Here is a 26,086-nt window from a genome sequence, read left to right on the forward strand (position 1 = left end):
TTGCTTATTCTAATTATTTTAAATCAGGGAGTCATACAATATTTGTACTTTTGTTTCAGCCTTATTCCACACAACAGATGTCTTCAAGAGTCTTCCATATTTTTGCATTTACCATAACTTCATACCTGTTTCCAGCTGAATAATATTCCATTGTATGCATCCATTCATTGTATGATGGACACTTAGGATCTTCCATCTTTTGACAATTGTGAACAATGCTGCCAAGAACACTTTTTACTCAATTGTAAACACTAATTATTAAATTTATTTGGAAGGGAAAGGGGCCTCAGATAGCCAAAAATATGTTGAAAAAGAATAACAAAATTGAAGGAATCATACTACCAGACTTTAAAGCATACTACAAAGCTACAGTGGTCAAAACTGCATAGTACTGGCACAAGGATAAGCATATTGACTAATGGAACCAAACTGAGAGTTCTAATATATATCTTTTCATATATGGTCAACTGATATTTGACAAAGAAAACAAGTACACTCAACTAGGACAAAATGGTCTTTTCAAAACATGGTGCTGGGAGAACTGGATATCCATATTCAAAAGAATGAGGGATGATCACCATCTCATCCCTATACAAAAATAAAGTCAAGATGAATCAAACATCTGTGGGAAACAAAGGCATGCTGTTTCCATGGTAGCAAGTTACTTTCTGACCACTGGGTCATGCTGTCCCTGGAGATGTACATGCAGGTGGCTAATCTCTCTGGGAAACATAACATTCCAGCAGAACACAGACTTGATATCTCAAGTAACCTGGGCAACAAGATTTATGAGTATACTTGTTTCAATAACATAATAGAACATCTTAGGCTTTAGTTACTCTCTTATCCACTGTGCACTGTGTTTTCATTAATGAAGTTATGGGAATAGTTAGCTAGAATAGTTGCTGGTTCTCACGGTTGCTTGGGGTATATAAAGAAGCCCCTGATATTAATAAACTTGTCTGATGAGCTTGAGGCTTCAATGCTCTCAGAACCCCTGATCCCAATCTCTCTTTGTCTTTCATTCCTGATACCCTTCGGGTCCGTCACTCCGACAAACATCTAAATATAAGAGACAAAACCACAAAATTCCTAAAATATAATGTAGGGAAGCATCTACAAGATCTTGTTCTAGAAAATGGTTTCATATACTGACACCCAAAACATGAACAAAGGAAAAAAAATGATGAATGGGACCTCCTCAAAGGAGTGCTTCAAAGGAATTTGTCAAGAAAGTGAAAAGGGAGCCCACTCATTGGGAGAAAACATTTGGTAACTATTTATCTGATAAGGGTCTAGTAAACAGCATATAGAAAAAAATTCTATATCTTGAAAATAAAAAGACAACCCATTTAAAAACTGGACAAGAGATTTGAATAGACACTTTTCCAAAGAAGAAATACAAAGTGCACAACATCACTAGCTGTTAGGGAAATGCTAATCAAACTTCAATGAGGTATCATATTAAACATATTAGACTTGTGGCTATTAAAAAAACAGAGAACTGCAAGTATTGTGGAGGATGTGGCAGAAAAAGAACTGTCATCCACTGCTGGAGGGAATATGGAATGGTTCAGCCTTTGTGGAGAAAAATTTGGCAGTTCCTCAGGAAGCTGATTCTAGAATGGCCATATGATCCAGCAATACCACTGCTGGGCATATACCTAGAAGAATTAAAAGCAGGGGCACCAATAGATACATGCACACTAATACTCATAGCACATTATTCACAATTGCTTAAAGTTGGAAGCAACCCAAGTGTCCATTAACAGATGAATGGAAAGCAAATTTTGGTATATACATACAATGGAATATTACCCTCTGTAAGAAGGAATGAAGTATTGACACATGGGACAACATGAAGACCTTATGTTAAGTGAAGTAGGTCAGTTATTGAAGGACAAATATTACATCTAAGCAAATTAACCAGACTCACAGAGCTGGAATCTGGAAGGAGATTATTAGGAGACAGGAAGTAGAGTATGGTGCCAATGCTTAACATGGTTAAAACTTTTGATTTAGGTGGAAGAGTGAGGTTTGGCAGTATATGGGGTGATAGGGGTGCAGGAATTTAAGTGTGGTTGACAATTTGGGCTCTGAGGGTGAGTATGTAGAGATAGTATGGTTAGTAGGGTTAGTAGGGCCAGTAGTAGGATAGTAGGGTAGAATATCCCTGGAACTGAGAGAACATTTAGAGAAAGGAACAGGTGAACTCTGGGAATTTGTAGGTCTGTGGCTGAAGCTACAGGGTGGCAATGTGTCTTTTCGTAAATATGGCAAGTGGGGATACTAGATAAGGGCATTGGTGGTGGGGTGATATGTGGGCTGGAGCTCACCTGGGACATGCTTCTATGGAATATGCAGGTGTTCACCTTGTCGTAGGGTGTTATTTCAGTGGGTGGAATACTACTCCTGGCAATCTGAACATGAGAAATAGAGTTATTCTGTGTAAGATAAAGAGAAGGCCTCTTGGTATACTCCTGTGAAGAAAAGGGAAAAAAAAGGTTTTAAACAGTCTAATTGATTGACAGATATCTTTCAAATAAAAGATAATGCATCATTATTTTTTTAACATTCAGTGGGTATTTAAAAGAGCAGATTATATTACTGGATATTTGAAAAAGCAGATTATATCTTTAAAGAGAAATGAAGATGATGTATCATTAAGTGTGAACAGCAAAGTTCAGAGTAATGTGGACTTTATGATCCAATATTTGTGAGAGACATAAACAAATTTAAATTCACATTATTTTGTAAATAAGTTTCTGCAAGCCTGGAAAAGGTGTAGAAATGTACAAAAGAGCTGACTTGTCAGGTCCATATAACGTATGGGTCTTGAAAAATCAAGGATAACATGCTAACTTTTTAGATACAAGGATTTTTTTCCTATGGCTCCAATTTTATAATCAGCTTTACTATGTTATTACTTTCTTCCCTTATAAAGAAACTATGAAGAAATGAAATAAAGATTTACATTGTCATAGCTCATACATAATGGTGAAATAAAGAGAGTGGGAAACTGGTTTTCATTATTGCAAACCAAATCCAACAGTCAAACACCAATTACATTACAAATTTAAATAAACTAACTTCAGCAGTCTCTATAGCCTTGATAAGACTTTCAAACTTCTTTTTCTATGTTGCACATTACTTAGAGTTCTAAATATATATATATATTTTTTATTAATGGATCATTTAAGAACCTGAGGCTATCTAAGACAGCTGTACAAGGCTGGATATATGAAAATTTTCACAGCACTTAAAATACTTTGAGCTATTAACATGAGATAATTATAAACTCTAAAAGAGTTTGGCTTTGTACTCTTGAGACTTTAATGGAACAGATGTTCTAGATTTACACGATGTATTATTCAGCCAAAGGGGTACTAACGCAAAATCCCAGAAATCTGTTGGTTTTTATAAAGGATATTTATTTGTGGTAAAACTTACAGTTACCAGGTCATGAAGCTTAAGTTACTTCCCTCACCAAAATCTGTTGCCACGTTTTAGAGTAAGATGACTGACGACTTCTGCCAGGGTTCAGGCTTCCTCTTCTTCTAGGCAGGAACCAGGGTCTCAGCTTCTTCCAATCTCAGCTGGAGGCTGGGACATGTCTAGCCTCTCTTCTGGGGATCATTTCTCTACATGCTCAGTTGCTCTGCTCTCCACATGGCTAGCTGTAAACTGTCAGGAAAATGGTTTAACTCTCTTCCTGGGGTCTCTGCAATGTCTAATGGAACCTTCTCTATGTGTTTATTTCCCAGGATCAAGGACAAAACTCTAAATTTCTCATCTAATTTGTTGTTTTCTTTGTGAGTCCCCACCTCACAGAGGACTTAATGTCCTACTGAGGTATCCCAATCAAAAGCCTTAATTAATATTTAATCAAGTAAAACTAAAACCTCTGAATCCAATAGAATCTAATACACCTGGACAAACAGACCAGTACACAAACATAATCCAATATCTATTTTTGGAATTCATAAACAATATCAAATTGCTACACATGAGTAATTCAGGACTCTGTCATCTTCTCCCAAGTGGCTTATATTTGGAACTTCAAAAGCATCTTTGACTTCAGAACAATAACAGCTGAATACATATCCAGCACACAGGAAATCAGAAAATCTTCTGAAAAATCTCACAAACCCAAGAGATATTACCAAAACCTAATAACCATGCAGATTCTCCATCAATACAGCCCACCTGATCATAGAGTTTAAATCCCCCTGTCAAGACTTCAGCTCCTACACTCTGATTTATTGGACTTACCCCACTCAGCTAACATGGAGTTGAAGAAGGTCAACCACCACACCATGGAGCCTAGAGTGCCTACAACTGAAAGCAGGAGGATTGCATCCAGTATCCATGTGTAATCTAAGCCCCCACTTGACATAGATGTGCAATGGACACAACCAATCCAATGTCCACAGAGAAAATGTGGCATTGGTGTGGGAAGGGTGGCCATGGTGGCTGCTGGGTGTGGGGAATGGGACGAAGAGTTGAGATGGGGAGGCGTTTTCGGGACTTGGAGTTGTCCTGGGTGGTGCTTCATGGACAACTACGGGACATTGTAGATCCCCCCAGGGCCCACTGGATGGAAAGTGGGAGAGTGTGGGCTATGATGTGGACCATGGACTATGGGGTGCAGCGATGCCCAGAGATGTACTTACCAGGTGCAATGGATGTGTCATGATGACGGGAGAGAGTGTTGCTGTGGGGGGAGTTGGGGGTGGGGGCGGTGGGGTTGAATGGGACCTCATGTTTTTGAATGTAATATTTTTTTAAAAAATGAATTAAATAAAAAAAATTAAAAAAAAAAATAAATCCCCCTGTCAACAAATTCCACATGTGAAGGGATGGTCCAAACAGTTTGTCAGTGGCCTATTATTTCACAGAAGCATTAAGTTTTAAAAACACAAATTTGGGGGGATTAAAGTTTTCCAATATGAAATAAATAAAAGAGTAATTAAAAAGAAAAGAGAAAGAAGAAATTGTGGGAGAAATAATCCAAGAAAGGGAATTTTTTAAAACTTCAAAAACCTGCAAATACATTACCAGAAATGAAATGATCTTGAATTCATGATTCAAGAACAGGGATATAAAGAATAAATTTCCATAAAATTCTAATAGGATTGTGTGAAGATATTGGAGTAGGGAAATGCAGAATTCAGTCCTTCTACCAGAACAACTATCAAATCGGCTGGAATTGTCTTAAACAACTCTGTCTGAAACACTGTACAGCATCCAGGGAATAAAGGAAGGAAGATGCTGATAATTTATTTCCATGTGGTGATTACTGACACCAATCCCCCACTATTGTGGCAGGCCACCATAGGGTCTAGACACTGTCTAGCCTACTCATGACAGAAAGAGACATAAAAACCCTCTTTACTAAGATCAGAGGTGATCTTGGCCAATCACTGACCACGGTTTTTGATTAGCATCTTCAGATCCCTAGGTGCCTGGCTCTGAGTGTGGCCATGATTTCATTCTGCACCAGGCAAAGGTAACAATGACTGTTGTTTCAACTCACACCAGAAAAAGGTTAGGGCAGAAAAGACTTAAATACTTTATGCTTCCTTAAGATGGCAGAAGACAGAGAGTTGAAGGGCTGTGTCTGCTGGACAGGCAAAAGCTCAGCTGTGGGGAGCCATGGAAGAAGCTCTTAGCAGGCTTTCTTATTCCATCCCCATGGAACATTGGAGTTGGTCCTTGCCCCTGTCTTGGGTTCCTGGCCCTGATTCAAATGAGAAACACATTAAGAAAGACCTCTCTTGTGTGTACTTCCATCCAGAATTTTCCCTCCAGGCAAAATATTTTGAGACAAGGAAAACTCTTTAAGAAACTACAGAGGTGGAAAATCTGCAACAAAGTATTGCCAGTTTCAAAAGCCTTGATGAGGGAATTCTGTCTCCTGAAAAACGGAAAGGAAAAGCAAGCACTTGTAAACAGGAGGACTCCAAAACAACTAACAAGCAAACCACCACGACAAAACACAGGCCCAGAAACACAGAGGATCCTGAACACTTCCCAATAGGAGGGAAGGATAAAGATCAAGAAAATCTGTGTCATATCACCATATGACTATAATATGAAAAAATAAATATCTTATCCAATACATGCCAGAGTGAACATTCAAAAATACTAAAATTTGCTATGTGCAAAATCAAGTAAGAGATAAAGAAACAGGAAATAAAAGCCTATTCAAAGGAAGAGAGTAAAAATCAGGAAAATACCAATGACGAGTCCAATAATGTGGAAAGAGCAAACAAAGCTTTAAAAATGTTCCCAAAGGAGAAGATTGTAGGAAGATTGTGGAGTAGGGAGCTCTCACACTCACACTTAGTCCTTCCAACACAAAAACAATTAAACAGGCAGGATCTCTCTGAAACAACTGTTTTGAAACTCTGTAGACCAAAGAACCTTGTACAGCATCCAGGGAAGAGCAGAAGGATGAAACTGATAAAGTCTGGAAAAGAAGAGTAAAATTATTCTTCTAACACAGTGCCTATTGTGCCTATATCCCCACTCTTGCTGCAGGCTGAAAAGCTAATGAAATGAAAATGCAAAATTTATAGGATGCAGCAAAAGCACTGCTAAGATGAAAAATTATAGCTCTAAAGAACAGACACAGCAGATTGATGCAACAACAACAGCAAAAAAGAGTCATAGTTTCCTGGTGCCATGACAAGAATACAAGCAGACACAGGAGAACACATAGCAAATGGACACAGAAGATTAAATCATGAAAGTAAAATGACAACTACAGAATCAGAGAAAATATTTGGAAACCATATAACCCAAAAAAAGATTTAATATCCAGTGTACATAAAGAAAGTCTTCTACTTAACAACATAAAAACAACCAACACAATTTAAAACTGAGCAAAATATTTGAATAGACATCACTCCAAAGAAGATATATGTATTAAATATAAGAAGTCCTCTGGCCAGAAATCTCCAGGAGAGTTTGGGAGATTGATCTCCACAGCAAACACAGGGAGTAACAGAAGGGAATGGGTCCCAGTGGAGGGATGCTAGTGTTAAAGGGATGCAGGGCCAGATGGGTGACTGTGAGATGGAGTGATCACATCTCCATGAACAGAACCTTGAACTGGGTTGCAGTTTGGGTCAAATTTGATGGATCCAAGGGGTGAGAAATTGGGTAGAAAGGAAAGGGTGAGCAAGTCTAGAGTGAGAAATGGACTCAGATTTGTGGGACAATAGAAACACAAATTTTTAAAGAACATGGTACTAATAATGAGCAATGTGGATGTGAACTTTAGAGTAGATGGAGAAGGAACTTGAAAGCCACAAACAAGGTTTGGGAATTTCTACTTACCTCAAACCTTTCCCAACTAGTAGCACCGTAAATCACAGGAACTCACTTGCCGCCTTATCTGGAAATGGTTTCCAGCCCTTGTGTAACTTGCAACAACTATGTCGTAAAACGTTACTGACTATACATGAATTAACCGTGAAATTGTTCCCAGGAAAGAGTAGAGAGCTGTGTCCTTTATGTTAAAATATCCATGAGGCAGATTACATCCAATAAATAATTATATGTACTATGTGTTACAAAGCTTCTAAACGTGGATAATAGAAAATTCAAAATTCAATTCTCTGCACATTCTACACATATTTGTAAAGGGAATCTAAGACAACAGAAATGCCAAAGAGAGGATTTTTCTGTTTTTCAAGATAATGCAAAGTCTGATTTAAATGCCCGCTCCTCTAAAAAGCCACCTTTTCAAACTAAGACTACTTTATTCTGAGCACAGCACCAACCTCCAACCCCTCTGCTACCAAACTGCCATCTTATACCTAATATACAGTACTGTCTAGACAGTTGACACGAAAAGACTTAGTGGCCTGCCTGTCACTGCTGTCCATAGACTAACCTTTCTTTCAGGAATAATAATTGTGGCCTACACTTATTGAGGGTTTTTCTTTCTTCTGGACTAGATAAAAAGTGCTTTAAGTATTTTCTCATTTATTCAACAAACAGTCCTTCGAAATGGGTACTATTATTCATGCTCATCTTAAAAATAAGGAAACTGAGACACAAACCAGATAAACAGTGTGTGCTAGTCCACAAAGCTTCTGAGGAATGGGGCGTGCCTAAACCCAAAGGCCATGAACACATTCACTGCCCCACACTGCCTCTGGGTCTGGGTAGAGTGGGTCTATTTTTTGCCTTTGCTATTCCCAGGGTACCTGGATTACTGCCTGACATGGAAAGGCCATCATTCAAGGCTGACTGGTATTAACTGGAGCAGAAACACCAGAACAGAGAGCCCTTTTGCTGTGAACTTTTGGGTTTAAAACTTCCCTGCTCAGAGGAGGAGGCTGCTGAATCCAGCACCTTCCTCAGCTTGCTGGCTCTCTCTGCCCTGCCTCATCTGTCCTGCTTTTCACCTCCCTGTCTACCTGCAACAAATGTTTGAAAGTTGGAGTTTAAAGCAGATAAGAGAAGCCAGAACTCTGAACTACCTTTGTGAGACTGGGGAGGGAGAAAGATGAAGTACAATGAAGAGAGAGTGATAAAATTTTAGTTCACTGGAAATATTGAATCTAATGCAATCCACATACTGTATATGAAATTGACATATTGCCAGCAAAGTTTAGCTTTATATCCTGTTCTGGTGTCCTTTCATAAATGATTCAACTTGGTCTGAGAAAGAACTGATAGGCGTGGCTTAAAAAGACCAAGATCTTATATGCAGAAGTAGGTGTTACTAATGCAAACAAAATATCTGGCAATATTTTACTCTGTGTCCTCAAATGGTGAGGAAGTCCACAAGAATTCACCAGTCCCTGGCCTGCAGAGAAGAAAGAGACAACATGAGCACAGTATCAGCACAGCAGAAAAAGCAAGCAAAAAACATTTTATTTGTAATATATTTTCCCTATTATAAAATAAATAAATATAAAATTTTATATTTCCTGTATTATAAATAATGGATACAGTTTTTAATCAATAATTTAAATTACAATGATCAATTAGAAACAATAAGTGCTGAAATATAATATACAATCCTAAACTATAATGGAAACGAAACACAGTTATTGCCATTCATATCTTCCAGAATATGTATCATTTTTATTAATATTTATCTCCTTCCCTTCAATATATATGTGCTTTAGTTAGATTAGTAGTTTATTCAAGTCTATTTTGACTATTTGTAAACCAAAATTAGAAATGTTTTACAAGAAGCCGTCTTAATCCCTTCTTCACGTTCTAATAGTGCCGTGATGGGTAAAAGGGCCCCTGACACTCGGTGATTCCCTGCCTGGTCAGCATCCTACAGCTTAGTTTCAAAGGGATTTTGTTCAGTGGAACAGCTGGGATCTGGGGTTATGATCTGATGTTTTCAGGCTGAGACCTCTGGGGGAAAAAAAAGAAGTATCTTCATATTCAAAAACCATAATTTAAATGTGTTATGTGGATACAAAAAGATAATGATGGAGGGATCTTAATTCCTGAAAGATCCAGATTTATGACTTTGGGAAAACTGCTCAGTGTTTTTACCCTCAATACTTGCATCTGTAAAATAAGGCCAGTATTCCAATAGTTATCCCCTGGTAGCATCCCTGTAAGGTTAAAGTCAAGCCTGGAATCGCCCAAACAAACCACAGGGAGACGGTCACCTCATAGGCACCAACACTCAGGACCTACTGAGATCAGTGCACATTTTCCAAGCCCTCCCATAGTTACTATGGCATTGCCCATGGCAGAAAGCTTGAAAATTGGCAAGATTTGGTAGCTGAAAATGGAAATTAATTTCAAAGGAAAAGAACCCACTGAATTGATTTGATCATATTTGCAGGTATATCGTTTCACTATTACAGAAGCATGTCATCTGTACAAACTTTGCCAACCTGAAAAGAGGGCCTAGGACCATTCACAACAGTGAAAATATGTCTTACACTCTTCTTTTGAAGAATATCTGAAGTTAAGATATCTGCGCTTGCTATTCAAACAAGCACAGTTCTCCTGATGTGAGTTATATAGGTGTTCATATAGGAGTGGATTTGCGTTTGTCAATTCTTTTTAACCCATGTGTTTTTGGTTCAAATGTGCTCTGAAAGGAGATTTTACATGTAAATCATATAATAAAAGAGAGAGGCAAAAGCAATATACCAAATGAGTAATTCGACAAGAAGCACACACCAGTGGTAGAAAGGAAAAAATAATAATATTAGTAAAAAGTCAAATAGAGAAAAAGTGAGACAAAAAAAGTTTTTCTAAGCAGTAGGCAAATGTTACCTATCATAAATTCACAATGTTTTGGCATAAGAAGAAATTTCAGCCTTACAAGTAGGTTTTAAGTGACTAGACAACCTTGTACAAAATCAATGAAATAACAGTGACTCACAATTTCATATACAAGACAACAATTGTGGGTCAATAGCTCATTGTAAGTCAGCATTAGAATATATCAAGAATGAATATTTGAGGACAAACAAATGCAAAAATGACGTAGAAAAATTTATTCAAATTTATGTCACTATCTCATTATGGCTAATTCTGTTCTATTTTCCTATGTTCATGGTTTACACATTTTGTGTTTTTTTTTAATGATTTTTATTACTTTCCAAACCAGAACTAGTTCATTTCAATATAGGAGTTATCTGTTCTAGACATGGTGTAAATATGGCAATAAAAATTGGAAACACAAAATGCCTGACTTCAAGATTGGGTGAAAACAGGTATTATCTTGTGTCTGATTTTCCAGGTAGTAAAATGCAAAGCAGCTGTGCTTTGGGAGCTAAAGAAACCCTTGTCCATTGAGGAGGTGGAGGTCACACCCCCCAAGACCTGTGAAGTTTGTATTAAGGTGAAAACATTTTCTGTCTCTATTTAATTTATTAATAATTTGGCCCTTGATATTGATGACAGTACTTATAAACTTTTTTCTTGAAATTGAAACTTTGTAGATATTGCCTAAGAATTTCGACCTGAAAGCCTCTGTGTAGCTCAAATGTGGCCTCTTTCTAAGCCAAACTCAGCATATATATGCCTTATCTTCTCTACCACTCCCACTGCATTTGATGTGACTCCCTGGGAAAGATTCCCTGGAACAGAGGGATTATTACCTACTAATACAACTCGTAAAAAGACCTTGACCAAAATGAGAAAAGAATAAATACAAATGAGTTTTTATGGCTAAAAGATTTCAAAATGAGTCATAAGATCATTCCAGAGGTTATGCTTTTGCAAATCTCAGCAGGATCTCATTGACTGTGCAGTAAACATTGCCTCAAATAGTGGAGCTTCTGAGCGCTCCAGAGATATCCAAACACTATAGGCAGGGAAGACAGCGCAGGAGTTTGAACCCCTGCCAGTGGTCCCAATTTGGAGTTTATGCTCCTCAGTGTAACAGAGTTGGACTCATTTGTAATTTCTCTGCACATTGCTCTTTTACCCCTTCTATTTGAAACTATAGTTAGTACTAGACTTGATAGTTATAAGTCCAAGAGACTAAAATCTTTGGGCTATCCATGTAACAGCTGGGCCCTGAATTTCAACCAAGTTGCAACACGAAGTCTCCTGTTCATTGAACTCACCCAGGACAATTAAGAAGAAGACGATGGACAATGACCATCCCAAAGAAAGGAAGAGACTGCAACTGCAAGCAAGTTACTCCCATCCATCAGCCCCATGGGATCTAAGCCCCATCTTAATTAGAGAAGCGGGCACCACCATCCCAGCTTCCTCAAAATTGGGAAGTAAACTATGGACTAGTGTAGATTTATGGTTTTTCTACTATAGTCTTATGGCTATTCTAGCAGTAGAAGAACTTTTATCATGGATTTGGAGGCAGTCGCCATTGGAGGATCTCAGGGAGGCAGAGGGAAAAACAAATGTAATATGGGGGAGTTTTTGAGACATTGAAATTGTCTGAAACAACATTGCAATGATGTATACAAACCATTATATATTTTGTTATATCTTACAAAATTGTGCAGAACATAGTGTAAACTACAATGTAATCTATAATCCATGCTTCTTGGCAATACTCCAGTGTGTGTTCATCAATTGTAACAAATGTATCACACTAATGAAGTATGTTGTTAATGTGGAAAAGTGTAGAGGGGTAGGGAGTGAGGAATATGGGAATCCCTTCTATTTTTTATGTAACATTAGATAATCTAAAGTAATTTAAAAAAAATACTAATTTTTCTAAAAAGTATATTAAAAGTAAAAACAATGAAAAATCCCTTGAGAAACTTTTCATATAAATTATGGTAATCCCAATGGGAATACATTGGTTATCAAGAAAAGATATAAATGGGATGTGTCATTAAAACTTTTCAATTGATCAAAGGAATCCCAGTAAAATTGTCCAGTATAATTCTGAGAACTATAAAAAGAATTTATGTGTTTGTAGACATATGTCAAGATTTCAAAATAGCTGATGTTAGAATATGAAAGACTATTTTCTTGGTGATAATATGCAACTTCTACTTCTGTAGAAAGCATGTGTTATTGCATATTATATAAGACTTACATGTTACAGAAACAATTATTTTGCAATTATTACAAATTTTCTAATGCCTTAAAAATGAAAGTGATAATTTCAGACTAAATAATCTCAGGGGTTGACTGAATATTTTTATTCGGAAGAGTAAAGATAACTAAAATTCTGAGGACTCTAAAAATCCAATTTCAGGGAATTGGATGCATTAAGTCTATCTGTAGGTCATACATTTATCTGAATAGAATCACTCTACTTTTCCCCGACAGATGGTGGCCACAGGGATCTGTCACACAGATGACCATGTGATAAATGTGGATCTTGTCACACCACTTCCTGTGATCTTAGGCCATGAGGGAATCAACATCGTGGGGAGCACTGGGGAGGGGGTGACTGCAGTCAAACCAGGTACAGGAATCACAATCAGGGAATGTGTCTTTGTTCAGGACCCACAAGGTTATACAACCTGGATGAGGAAAGTGAAGCAGGGAGAGGAAAAAGACCTGCACCAGACCCCAGCCACAGCCAGCAACAGAGTAGGGACCAGGCAGGGATATGCTTGTTTCCTCTCCCTTCCCGACATCCTTCCAGTGTCCATGCTCATCTGCAGGCCTGACCTCTGGATTCTCTCCTTCAATGTGGCTTGTGGAGTTAATACTAGATGTCAGGCTCCAGGTTAGTACCTGGGGAAACTGGAGTGAAGGAGACAGAGTAACCGCCTCCTGGGTTCGCTCTCTAACAGCTGCCATCTTAGTGTTCCTGAGCACTGTCTACCTTCAGGGCCCACAAGAGAACCACGAATGGGACAAGGAAACACTACATAAGACAAGAGAACAAAAATATGTCCAGGTTAATTGTGATTTTCTGAATTCACAAAATGGGGTTGTGAGGGTCTGGCGGAATCATCATGGTATCTTACGTTGAGCTGTGGAGCCTGTTCACTGATTCCTCTTCCTTATGTGGCCTCCCTTCTAGAACATGGAACAAATGAAACAGACCAGAGAAAGGGAACCATGCAGAAAGAATCTTGCCAGAAGAGTGTCTATTTTATTATATTTAACCATAGCTTAAAGTGTCAGATTATGAATTATTAATCAAATATTTATTTTTTGCATTTAATTTATACTAATTTATAGTATATTGACATAGATGAATAATTTAGAGATAAGGGGTAAATTCAATAAAAAATTTCCATGCTATCAATTCCACCTGAATATTATTTTATGTGTTTAGTCCAATCATTATTTTGATTGTATGGTAGAGGTAGCTTGGTTGATTAAAAATAAAAATTATGTGTACTTTCTAAAAATTCCTTCAGTCAGTTTATACAATCTCTTCCTTCACCAAATATTTAACTGACCCATGACCAGAAAAAAAGATATTGTCTGGTTTGATTTTGAACTTGCAATATTCCTGTCTACAAAAAATAAATAATAAAATGATACCTTTACTTTTACCCCTGCTCCCAGCACCATTGGAGAAAAAGAGATAATTCACAAATTAAGTTATCTGCCTAAATACCACTTAAGACAGGATTTCTTATTCTATAAAAAAGTGTCTGACTTAGGAATGACTAAAGTATTCAGAGAAATTTCGCAAATTGCTCCTTTTACTCATACTTTTTAATATGACTTTAAAAGCACTAAATAAAGATTAGCATTCACTTCTTAGTAAAGATAAGCAAGAGATATTATAAAGCATTGTTATCAAAGCTCTGTTGTAATGAAATTAGAAAATATCACCTTTATGATGGTCGGCATGCAAATAAAATTTATATGAATGCTTATAGTGAGACTATTAAGAATTAATTAACTAAAGATTAATTGAGATGAAGATTATAAAACCCTAATAGAAATCTACATGTGGTAAAAGAGAATTATTCATACAGTAAAATAATATAAATTCATGTTTTTTTCCATATTTGCATTTCTTAATTGGGAATCTTCAGGACCATAAAATAAAAAAGAAAAGAAAAAAATTTAAATGGATAAACAATCCCCAATGACATGGTGGTTATTATATTCTATTTCTTTGGGGATCTTTCTAGGACATGTGCCTCAAATATATACACCTAAGCTTAATTTCTTGTTGCATAAATTCTTGGGTAGAAATATGAAAATAAATGGCATCATCCTCTTTCAGGTGATAAAGTTATCACACTGGGTGTTCCCCAGTGTGGAGAATGTGCCATTTGTAAAAGCCCAGAAGCCAACTGCTGCAGGAAACTGGAGTAGGTTTCTGATACTTTTGATATACAACCAATCAGCTTGCATATCTGCTCCTGTCTCTGTGTTACACTGATCAGTGTGTTGAACCAATAGGGGACCCTGCAGGACGGCACCACCAGGTTCACCTGCAGAGGGAAGCCCATCCACCCCACCGCTTCATCACCACCAGCACCTTCTCGGAGTACACAGCGGTAGATGAGATCTCAGTGGTCAAGATCGATGCAGCTGCCCGGCTGGAGAAAGTCTGCCTCATTGGCTGTGCATTTTCTACTGGTTATGGACTTCAGTCAATGTTGCCAAAGTAGGAATGACAACAAGAAATCATTTCACATATACTCAGATTGTCAAAAACATTTTTTCCCCAGGCATCATGGATATTTCCTCTAAATTAGGTGACAGCATTCCTCCTACCAGCATAAGACCAGTGATACACTCTATAGAATTTTGGGTGTGATTATTGGTAAAATATATTCCCAGAAGGAATTGAGTGTATCCTAAGGATATTCACCAGGTTATCAGAGACAAGCTGCTGATACTTCAGCAGGGTGGACAGAGAATTGCTAACAATGATTACTTAATGCGTTCTTCTCCTTTCTGAAAATACAAGTCACCCCAGGCTCCACCTGTGCCGTATTTGGCCTTGGAGGAGTCGGCTTGTCTGCCATCATAGGCCGTAAGGCAGCTGGAGCAGCCAGGATCATTGCAAAGGTCAAAGAGCTGGGGGCCACTGAGTGCATCAACCCTCAGGACTTCAAGAAACCCATCCACGAGGTGCTGAAGGAAATGACCGGGGGTGGTGTGGACTTTTCATTTGAAGCGATTGGTCAGGTCGACACCATGGTAGGTACATGACATACTTTGATTAATACTTCTGGAATCAAGGGTATGTTTTTAAACAACAGAATATAAATATATAAGAGAACACTTATTAAATTATGAATTGCATTATTCTATCTCCTGTTTCTTACCTATCATTACTTTATTCATGATTATAAGGTAACTTTCATTTGTTCAGCTAAGCAAATATGCCTCACATCGTAGTTCCCCTTTAGAGGTTATTTTATTTTAGATCATTATAAATATATTTTTATTAAATTTTAGTAAACAAATTCAAACTTAAGATAATGTAAATAATACAAATTCTATTCTTAAACTAAGTTTTTATTTTCTGCACATACTTAACAAAAATGTTATATTTTTTAGGCTTAATGAATTCATTTAGTTTTACATGTCATACATTGATAAAATGGAATAATGATCCAACATAGGCAAAAAAAATCATTTTGTTATAAAATATATCTATGACCTAAAGAAAGTTACTATTTTAATGCATCACTAGATATTCCCAAAGCAGATAGCACGGGGCCTGTCATTTAATCAGAATCCAATATCCATGTATGGGACTGAAACATAAAAACAACTGACAGATTTTCCTACCAAACAAATTTAATGCAAATATATGTAATAGTATCATATGCATGTACAATGGCATTAAAAAGCATACATTTGTCACAATCATTACAAGCATATATAGCATTATATATTATGACATGAAGGCAAAATACTTAGCAAATTGCCACCTGGCTAGGGGTAAAGCTCAGTTAATTGTAGCAGGTGTTAAAATAAAATACTGTTTCCAATCTTGATGTGCTTACATCATCTTTGGAATGTGCATACATTTACTTTCAAATAAATACAAATATCATCTATTGTGAGAGCTACCATCTCTCCAGGTACTCCCCACCTAACCAGAATTCTCTAGAACCTATTGACAAAGTTGAGATTCCCTAGTAAGCTCCAGTAGCAGTCTTGCTGTGGAGTAGCATGCTGAGATAAGGATCTTTGCAGCCTTGATCTGGGACAATATCCCACAGGCAAATGAACTTCCAACAGAATCCAACTTTTGTAAGATGGTAGTTTGTTTCCTTGGAATCTTTTTCTACTGTTTTTCTCCTGTGTTCTCACACAGACATAGATCATGACTGTATTTTAAGATACCAAATGCCTGATAACCACATGTTCTATGGATGTGTGATCTTCTAAATCATACACCAAACCCAAAGGATTAAGAAGTCCACATCCCTGTGGAATCCTAAACCGTTTTCTTTCTAAAAAAATGTAATAAAAACCTGACTGGAAGACAAGACCTTCTGGATTGTCTTTTGAGTTTCTAGAATAATTGGGGAAATTTAACATAAAACCAATATACATTTTGGGGGGATTAAAATAACATGTACAAAATGTACAGTTTAGATGTACAATAAAATAAGGATCCACTACAAAGACATGCATCAATTGGACAAGGGATAAATTTTGATGTTGCCATTAATGAAACAGCTTGTACACCATTAAAATACTTGATCTAAGTGCAAGATTCAAACTACCTGATAAATAAATAAATAAGAAGTGATTAACCACCTAATATGATGGCCTAAGATTCATATGATAATGAAACATTACATTTTTTGAGGAACTAACTTCATCTATGTCTGTAATGATATTTGTCTCCTTAATACATTCTAAGGAAAAAAGTGTGCACAACAATTTCATCCCTAAATTCTCTCACCCAAAAATATTTTCTGTGTCTTCCCTTATGTCACAGCCACTAACATATGCAAAAAGGAGAACAGATAAGCAAAAAACAAAACATGTCCTAAATGCACGCAAAATCTAGGCTGACACTATATGAATTCTCAGAGTGTATCATGAATAGAAACCATCAGAGATCCTATTTTTACAATGCTAAAATTAATTTCATTCCAGCTTGAGGCCCTGTCATGCTGTCACAAGGTATTTGGCATAAGTGTAATAGGGGAGCCTCCAGCTTCCCAAAACCTCTGCATGAACCCTATTTTGCTGTTTACTGGGTGCACCTTGAAAGGGGCAATTTTTGGTGGTATGTTGTAAAGCTTAATTATTAATTATTATTAACCTCAGAATATGTTCTGTTTTATAAATGACAAGGTCTGATTTTGAAGAACAATATTGTCAAAGATAATTAAAAGTACTGATGCATTTTTAGTCTCTAATCCACTAATAGTGGAAACTAGAGCAGACTGAAGCTCTCAAGACACAATTCTGATATCCCAAATAACTAGCTAATGCCTATAGCAAAACTTTTTTAGACACTGGAGACTGTAAAGTGTACTTGTTGGAGATTTGGACCCGAAGGGTATCGGGAATGAAAGAGAAAAGGGAGAAGGAAACAAAGAGAAAGAACGAGAGAGCTGGGATCAGGGTATCTGTGAGCAATGACTCCTTAGCCAACTTTATTGTTTACAAGGGGCTCTGTATATACCCCAGTGTACATGACCAGAAGCAGACACACGTGGCCTACGTGCCAATAAGCATAAACACATAGCCTACGTGTCATCAAGCAGCAACACATATTAACTATCAGCATTACCCATAGTCTAAGGAATTTTAAAAAATCTTATCTCAAGGTACAAAGTTTAAGTGTTCTATTCACTACAAAAGGTATGTGCCCATCTTTTCTTTCAGCCTTTAACAGCTTCATCCCATTTGCCCGGAACTCTTAATTACCACATTCCTTAGGTTGCAAGAGTAGCCATGGAGACAGCACTAGCGTGGAGACAGCACATCTTTCCTTGAGAAGTCACTGTGCCTCAGTTTCCAACACTTACTGAAATATCCCATAGGACTGATGAAATCATTGCAATAGCTCATTTCTGTACTCTTTGCCTAAATTTAGACAACTGCTAAATTGGCTCCCTGAGTTTGGACATAATCAGCTGTACTATAATTACTCAATTGGAGAGCAGATAATGAAGGGCCCTAAATTAAGGGGGTAAACCACAACAAAAAAAGTAAAATCACTGCAAAAGGATATTAAAGCACACAATCTCTTATTATCCTAGTAATAGCAGTCTGTGGAATATAACTCATTTTATACACTTGGATTTTAATTCTATTTGAAAAATCTCCTCCTCTCCAGTTCTACTATTTGACACTGAATCTAACATGATGTTTTCCTCTTCCTAGGCTTTAAGGATAAAGAGTCTGTCCCCAAACTTGTGCTTGATTTTTCGGCCAACAAGTTTCCCCTGGATCCATTAATAACCATGTTTTACCTTTTGAAAAAACAAATGAAGGATTTCACCTGCTTGGCTCTGGAAAGAGGTAGATTTTTTTCTATATATATATAGTGGGGATTAAGCTAACACGGAAAAAGAAATTTGCCCAGAGATTTGACATATCTATGAGAAGCTGGAAAGTAAGGTTTTCTCTTAGCAGTTCATTGACATGTAGAACTTCTTATATCTTATAGTGAGACTCCAAGAGTAGTTGCTTTGCATTTCCTGTTCTGCTAAAGCTAGATTCTGTGACTTTCCGCAAATCTGACTGGTCAGCACAATCCAGCCTCTTGACTGCCAGCACTCACCCAGGAAAGGAGAGAGAATCAGACTCGCCCAGGTATCCTCAGACCATGGAGCCCCCACAGCCTCTGCCTGGCCCCTAATGCAGGCTGGCCTTCAATGCATGGAGATTTAGATTATGATCAGGACGCCCAGAACTTTTATTATAGGAGGAGGTGGAGCTACCCTGTGGTTGTTGTCGCTACAAATCTTCGTGATTTTTCATAAAAGATACAACCTATCACTATTTTTTCTTTCTGAAGTATTCAAAGATATTCTCATAAATGAAAGTTATTGAAAAGGGATAGCATCCAAAATCCTATTTTTAAAAATAGCTTAGGAATATTAACAAATACCATTTTGTACTTCTAACATTTAAAATTTACCATCAGCTAATAAGATGAATTTTGTTGCTTAGATTGATACCAGGCACAATTAATAATAGGCAGTTATTTTAACCCTCACCATCTAGGTTAACAAGCCATATCTTTCTGCAACCTGACACTGCTTCTCATGAGGGTTTCAGTTTAAATACTGTATCTTAGGCAGCCAGAGGCATATAATATTGCACTAAACACTACATGCTATAGTATATATATACACACAATCTTGAGAAAGCAAAGAAGCATGTATCAACAAAGCAACAGTCAATATATAAAGTGTCTTGTCAGCATTACCTCATGTTATTCCCAATGGACACTGCTATCTAGTCTTAATTTCACTATTTAAGAATGGACAAAACAAGACTCAGAGAGGACATGCACTTAATAAACAAGGGAGACAAAATTCAAAGTTAGACTTATTTCTCAGCAAAGCCGATTTATTTTATGTTACACTGTACTGATTTACAAGAACTCAGACATGCATACATAAATACACATATAGATATACAGACACACATATGTGTGTGCACATATACATATATGTATATATATAATGTGCTAAACCATAGTCAACAAAATTTATCATTGTTTTTGACTTTTTTTTTTAGGTTGAGTTTTAAATGAGATAGCCCATGAAAAGCATCTACAAACTGTAAGGTAGAGAACAAGAAACTTTTGCAATTTGCTACCCATTACCATTTTATACACGTTAATATGCAAGTCACTAGGGATCAAAAATGATTTTTGAAGGTGTTACTGTAGAATGAAGTCTAAAGGAAATCATGTTACAATGTTACGAGTGAGGTGTGTGTTTAAGAAAACATCAAAGAAAAGGATTAAAAGATGAGCTTCTTTTTTATGTGTTTGCCCTTGAATATATAGAGATGGAAACAGAGTGGCTGGAAACACAGCCAGGTTTCCACCAAAATACTTAAAATACTCCTTGGACTCTGATGAAGAAGAGTATCAAATATCTTGTGGGAAAATAATTATTTTTTTTTAATTTCAGTATCCGTATGGTGCTGACGTTCTGATCCACGAGGATGCCTTTGCTTACACCCGCCTTCTGACTGCCCCAGGCCCTCATCATCTAGGACACCAACCAAACGGCATTGACTCTGCCCTTCAGAGACACTATCAATAAATACACGAGGGAGCATTCCCAGAGAAACAGAAATTGATGGGGAAAATTTAGTGTGTGTGTGTGTATGTGTTTAACATAAATAATTCTTGGAGCACTTTCAGTTTTAGAGAAAATTGCACAGAAAGTTTTCTCTATATACTCACTCCCCACCTTGGACAATTTCTCCTATTCCTATCATTGGCATTAGTGGGATACATTTGTAAAAATTCATAACGTTATATTGATACATTCTTATTATTAGCTGAAGTCCATGGGTTACTTTAGATACACTCGTGTTGCACATTTCTATGAGTTTTTACGAATGCAAATCTCATGTATCTACCACTACAGTATCATACAGAATTTATTCACTATCCATGTCCTGTGTACCCTGAAATCACTTCTCAAGCAAATGTCTGCAATCCAAGTGAGAGACAGATGAAGTGTGTGATGGATGGGCTGTTGTGTCAACTAGGCCAGGTGGTTGTGCCCAGGTAGTTTGGTCAAGCAAGCACTGGGATAGCTATAATACAAGGGGATTTATGGACTGCAGTCACCATTGACTTTACTGCAGTGGTAAATCATAGATAGCTGGTTATAATTATGCCAATCAGGGAGATTGCCATCAGCAGTGAGTGACACTTAACCCAATCAGTTGAATGCCTTGAAAGCCGAAGTGATTCCAGCATTGAGAGAGAATTTCCCAACTCATCTTTGGACAGCCAGCATTTCCCAGAACTTGTCAAGAACCTTCATTGGACTTTCATTGCAGCCCTGGTTGTGGCCTGCTTACAGTACCTGGACTTGTGTATCCCCATGGCTGCATGAGAGATTGTTATAGAATCGCATACTATTGACATATATCCTTTGTTGATTCTGTTTCCCTAGAGAACCCTGACTAATGCAAACTGAAAATCAAAATCAGTTGAACAATGGAGGCAAATTAAATTTCCTTCTTGATCTTTCTGTATGTGTTTTTCTCTCCCATTGAGCAAAGATATTTCTTGTGACTTCAAAGCCTTTATGCACCTTTGCTTCCCTTAGTCATTGAATCCCAGTGACAGAACCACTCATTATTTGTGCCCCCAACATACACCTGATGGGCTATTTTGCTTGTAGCCATTGACTTCTACTTCTATAACCTCTGCCTATATTTCACATCTTATGAAATGTTCAAATGTTCTGGGATAAAAACTGCAGTGTGAGACTGTATGTTTACAGATTTAAATGTGGAGAAAATCAAGATCTAAATCCAGAGAATTCTTACTAACTTAAGGGAAATGCTACCCATTTTCCTAAAGATTTGGTTTTTACTGTTTATACAGTTTATTTGCAGTGAATATAGGATATTTGCTTGTATACAGGTAGATTTCCTGCTACATGGAAAGTTTATTGGATATTAAAGGGAAAACTGAACTATTTCTGGAACTGTACTCAAAATGTCTGTAACTCTTTACTCAATAAAATGCTTAATTGGTTAGTCTTGTAAATTACAATGGACTAAGAACTGAGATATAAGATAATTAACAACTGATAAATTGGATTGAAGAAAAGGGATAGTAATGAAGCCATTTGAACTCAGCATATAAACTGAGTTACTAAGAAAGGACACAAACTTCCAGGCATAAATGTATATACATAGATATACAGAGGTACATTTTTACAGGAATATTTTTGTCTATCAACCACCATGTTGTAAATTATTCAATAACCCTGGGTGTAGTCAAATAAAGTGAATATATGAAGCCTATGACATCTGTTCAATATTGCTTTGCCACTCACAAGGAAAGATTTACCACTTTCACTTAATTTTTAAAGTATTATGCAAAGTTTATAGTTATGAGTTTATTTCTAAATGTGGTATTTGTTGTCATACTGACTACCTACTTCATAATGTGGAGAATACCTAAGTATTTAAGAAAATAGCCTACTATTTACTGTGTGACCTTCTGTAAGCCAGTTAAACATTCTGAGCCAGTTTTACCATTTCTTTGAAAAATACAGTACCAACCATGACATCATTACGGATAGTATGGAGATGATGGTGGTAGAAGGATTCTGTAAATATGAAGAATCATGTAAATGTGGGATTAGTGTACTTATGTTGCCAAAGATGCCGAAGGAGATATTGAGGGTCAGGGCAGCCTTCAGAATGTCCCTGAGATAAATCATGGGATTTTTAATTGGTGGCAATGAATGGGATCCAGAGAATGTAGAGGGTTTTCTAAATGTACATGACAAGATGAAGGTCAAAAAATCTTCTGCTTGTTCAAAGGCTATATCCAGCTCAAAACCACGTCTGTCCGAAATTGTGGGGAGTACGTAAGACTGGAAGGGCACTGTCAGTGTTCTCACAGACTGGCAAAGCCTTCCATAGAGGATGCAGGGTGGGTCATAGGTCCATTCCACACCCAAATATGACTCTCTGGTATCATTCGCATTGCTGGGGAAGAACACAGGTAAAGTGAAAGTAAAAGAGGAACTCTATAGAGTTGCTCTAATCCATTGGGTTAATAACGTGTAAACAGTCAGGGTATCCTAGTGAATTCCTCCAATTTAATTTTATTTTAGAATTGTATTTATTCTGGAATCAAGAACTTTTGTATTTACTGGTCTACCCAAAAATATGTAATTCTGTGAATGTACTTACAGGTTATAGTACCAGCCTCCATGGAGTGCTTAGGCAGAGGGAAGAAAATTTTCAAAGTTTGAAGATAAAAAAATTGCATGTTGATGGTTTAACTAGCAGCTCTGATACAGTGACAAAATCTCTCAAGCAATAGCATATAAACAAGTAACAAACACAGCGGAACTCTGCCTTAGCCTTTGCTACTTTACAAATTACAAGAACTAATCTAGGATTAGAAAGAGAGTCAGTTTAGGAGAAGCAACAAAAAATTGTTCAGAAACTGTGGTAGAGTGAGGGAAAATCTGTTTTGGTCATTACATACCAAAACTCCTGACATTTAGTTCATTAGTAAGTGATTTTTGCACAAATTAACTCTGTTCAGTCCTCTGAAAATTTAACAATTGTATTGAAGTGGGTTAAATTCTATTTGTCAAATACCTCGCAATATTTAAGAATGGGCCATTGCATAAGGAGAGGAATGAAAATTGGTGGGACAAAAATAAATTTGAAAAAGAATGAATGTTCTATAGTTGGGGCTAAACAGTCTTATGATGACATTAATGGTCGTGTTTATGTACATTGTTCACTTCATTGACTTGAGAAGCTGGATGAAGAGAAACATCTCTCAGTGATATCACAAAGATCAAGAACACCCAGCAGTCACTTACTACCTTGCACTTGAAAGATAGCTAGAAAGAAAAATGTCTAGTGCCTTCTCCAAATCTGCCTTTAGAGCTAGGTAGATATTCATAAAATAACTCAGTAGATTAATTATGAATGAAAGCAGGTTAAAAAAATCATCATATAATTTGCATCTAATTATAAGGATTGAAGACTACCATTCACTGAGAAAATAGTAATTTACAGTGTGTAGATTTCCCATATAACTCCATACCCTGCTGGAACATTTGTTACAGATTATGAGACTATATCATCAGACTATTACCACCAATCATGGTCCATAGCATACATTTGGCACACTTTTTCCATACACCTCCATTATCAACACAGTACAGCTTTGGCATTGATGCAAGAATATTATAGTATTGCTATTAACCACAGTCTATATGTCACACTAATTGTAGTTTTCCCGTGCTTCTCCATATTCCCATCACCCTGCGATAGTGGTGTACTCACAGAAGGACTCGCTTGCATTTGTACCCTTAACCACAATTTTCAACCACCTCTGGTTGAAAATAATCAGTCCCTAGATTATTCTTAGGTTTCTTTCTATTGACATTTACTTCCCCAGACTACCTTTTTCAGCCATAATCCCATTTATAAACCAGTTGCTACTCATTATAATGTGTTACTATCAACTCTTTCTCCACACTTTTACAGTCAAGTTCATTAAAACTTCTAAATACTTTAAACATCCATAGTTCATCTCAACCCTCCTTTTATCTCCTAATAACCTACACTCTAGGTTTTAATTCAATGTGTTTATTATTTGTATTTAGTTCATATTAATGAGACCATGCAACATTTGTCCTTTTGTGTCTGGCTTACTTCATTTAGTATAATGTCTTCAATACTCATCCATGTTATCACACATGTCCCAATTTCATTTCTTCTTACTGCAGCATAGTTTTCCATCATACATATATATCATATTTTGTTTATCCATTCATTGGTGTATGAACACTTGGGTTGTTTCTATCTTTTGGCAATTGTGAACAACACTGCTATGAACATTGGTGTGCAGATGTCTGTTCGTGTCATAGTTTTTATATCTTCTGGATATATTCTTAGTAGAGGAATTGCTGGATCATATGGCAGTTCTATATTTTGCTTCCTGGGGAACCACAAAACTGTCTTCCACAGAGGCTACACCATTTTACACTCCCACCAACAGTGAAGGAGTGTTCCTATTTCTCCACATCCTCTCCAGCACTTATTGTTTGTTTTTTTTTAAATAATGACCGTTCTCTGTGGTGTTAGATGATACCTCATTGTTGTTTTAATTTGCATTTCCCTACTAGCTAGTGATATGGAACACTTTTTCATGTGCATTTTGACCATTTGTATTTTCTCTTTGGAGAAATCTCCTTTTAAGTTTTTGCCCGTTTTTTAATTGGATTGCTTGCTCTTTCATTGTTGAGTCGTATGATCTCTTTATATAGATTGAAAATCAAAACCTAACTGGATAAGTGATTTCCAAATATTTTCTCCCATTGACTGGGCTGCCTTTTCACCTTCTTGATGAAGTCCTTTGAATCGCAGAAATGTTTACGTTTATCCATGTTTTCTTTTGTGCTCGGGCTTTTGGTATAACATTTGAGAATCCACCACCTACCACCAGGTCTTGAAGATGTTTCCCTACATTTTCTTCTAGGAGTTTTATTATATTTCCTTTTATATTTAGGTCTTTTTTCCATTTTGAGTTAATTTTTTTATAAGATGTGAGATAGGGGTCTTCTTTCTTTTGGCTATGGATATCCAGTTCTCCCAACACCATTTGTTGAATAAATTGTTCTGCCCCAACAGGGAGGGCTTGACAGGCTTGTCAAAAATCACTTGCCCATAGATGTGAGGGTCTGTTTCTAAACCATCAATTTGGTTCCATTGGTCTATGTGTCTATTATTATGCCAATACCATGCTGTTTTTACTACTGTAGTCAGGTAATATGATTTAAAATCTGAAAGTGAGAGTCCTCCAACTTCACTTTTCCTTTTTAAGATGCTTCTGGCTATTCGGGGTCTCTTAACCTTCCAGATAAATTTGATAATTGTGTTTTCCATTTGCTTAAAAAATGCTGGTGGAAAAAAAGAGCTGGAAAGTCATGAGAGGGGTCGCCCTTACACACACCTCAGTAGAGTCTCAGAGACAGCTAAAGTAGATATAACCTCAGGGATTGGTTCT

General features: G+C 36.9%; 1 non-coding gene and 1 pseudogene across 1 annotated transcript; both read left to right on the forward strand.

Moving 5' to 3' along the window:
- Nucleotides 1-9,169: 9,169 nt before the first annotated feature.
- Nucleotides 9,170-9,389, forward strand: LOC111764994 (small Cajal body-specific RNA 6). Its single transcript, XR_002797466.1, has one exon. It is a non-coding gene; the product is annotated as a small Cajal body-specific RNA 6 (non-coding RNA).
- Nucleotides 9,390-12,753: 3,364 nt separating this feature from the next.
- Nucleotides 12,754-20,799, forward strand: LOC101421094 (all-trans-retinol dehydrogenase [NAD(+)] ADH1B-like; annotated as a pseudogene).
- The last annotated feature ends 5,287 nt before the right edge of the window (nucleotides 20,800-26,086 follow it).

The sequence above is a fragment of the Dasypus novemcinctus genome, chromosome 1, assembly GCF_030445035.2.
Source record: "Dasypus novemcinctus isolate mDasNov1 chromosome 1, mDasNov1.1.hap2, whole genome shotgun sequence".
Classification (NCBI taxonomy): domain Eukaryota; kingdom Metazoa; phylum Chordata; class Mammalia; order Cingulata; family Dasypodidae; genus Dasypus; species Dasypus novemcinctus.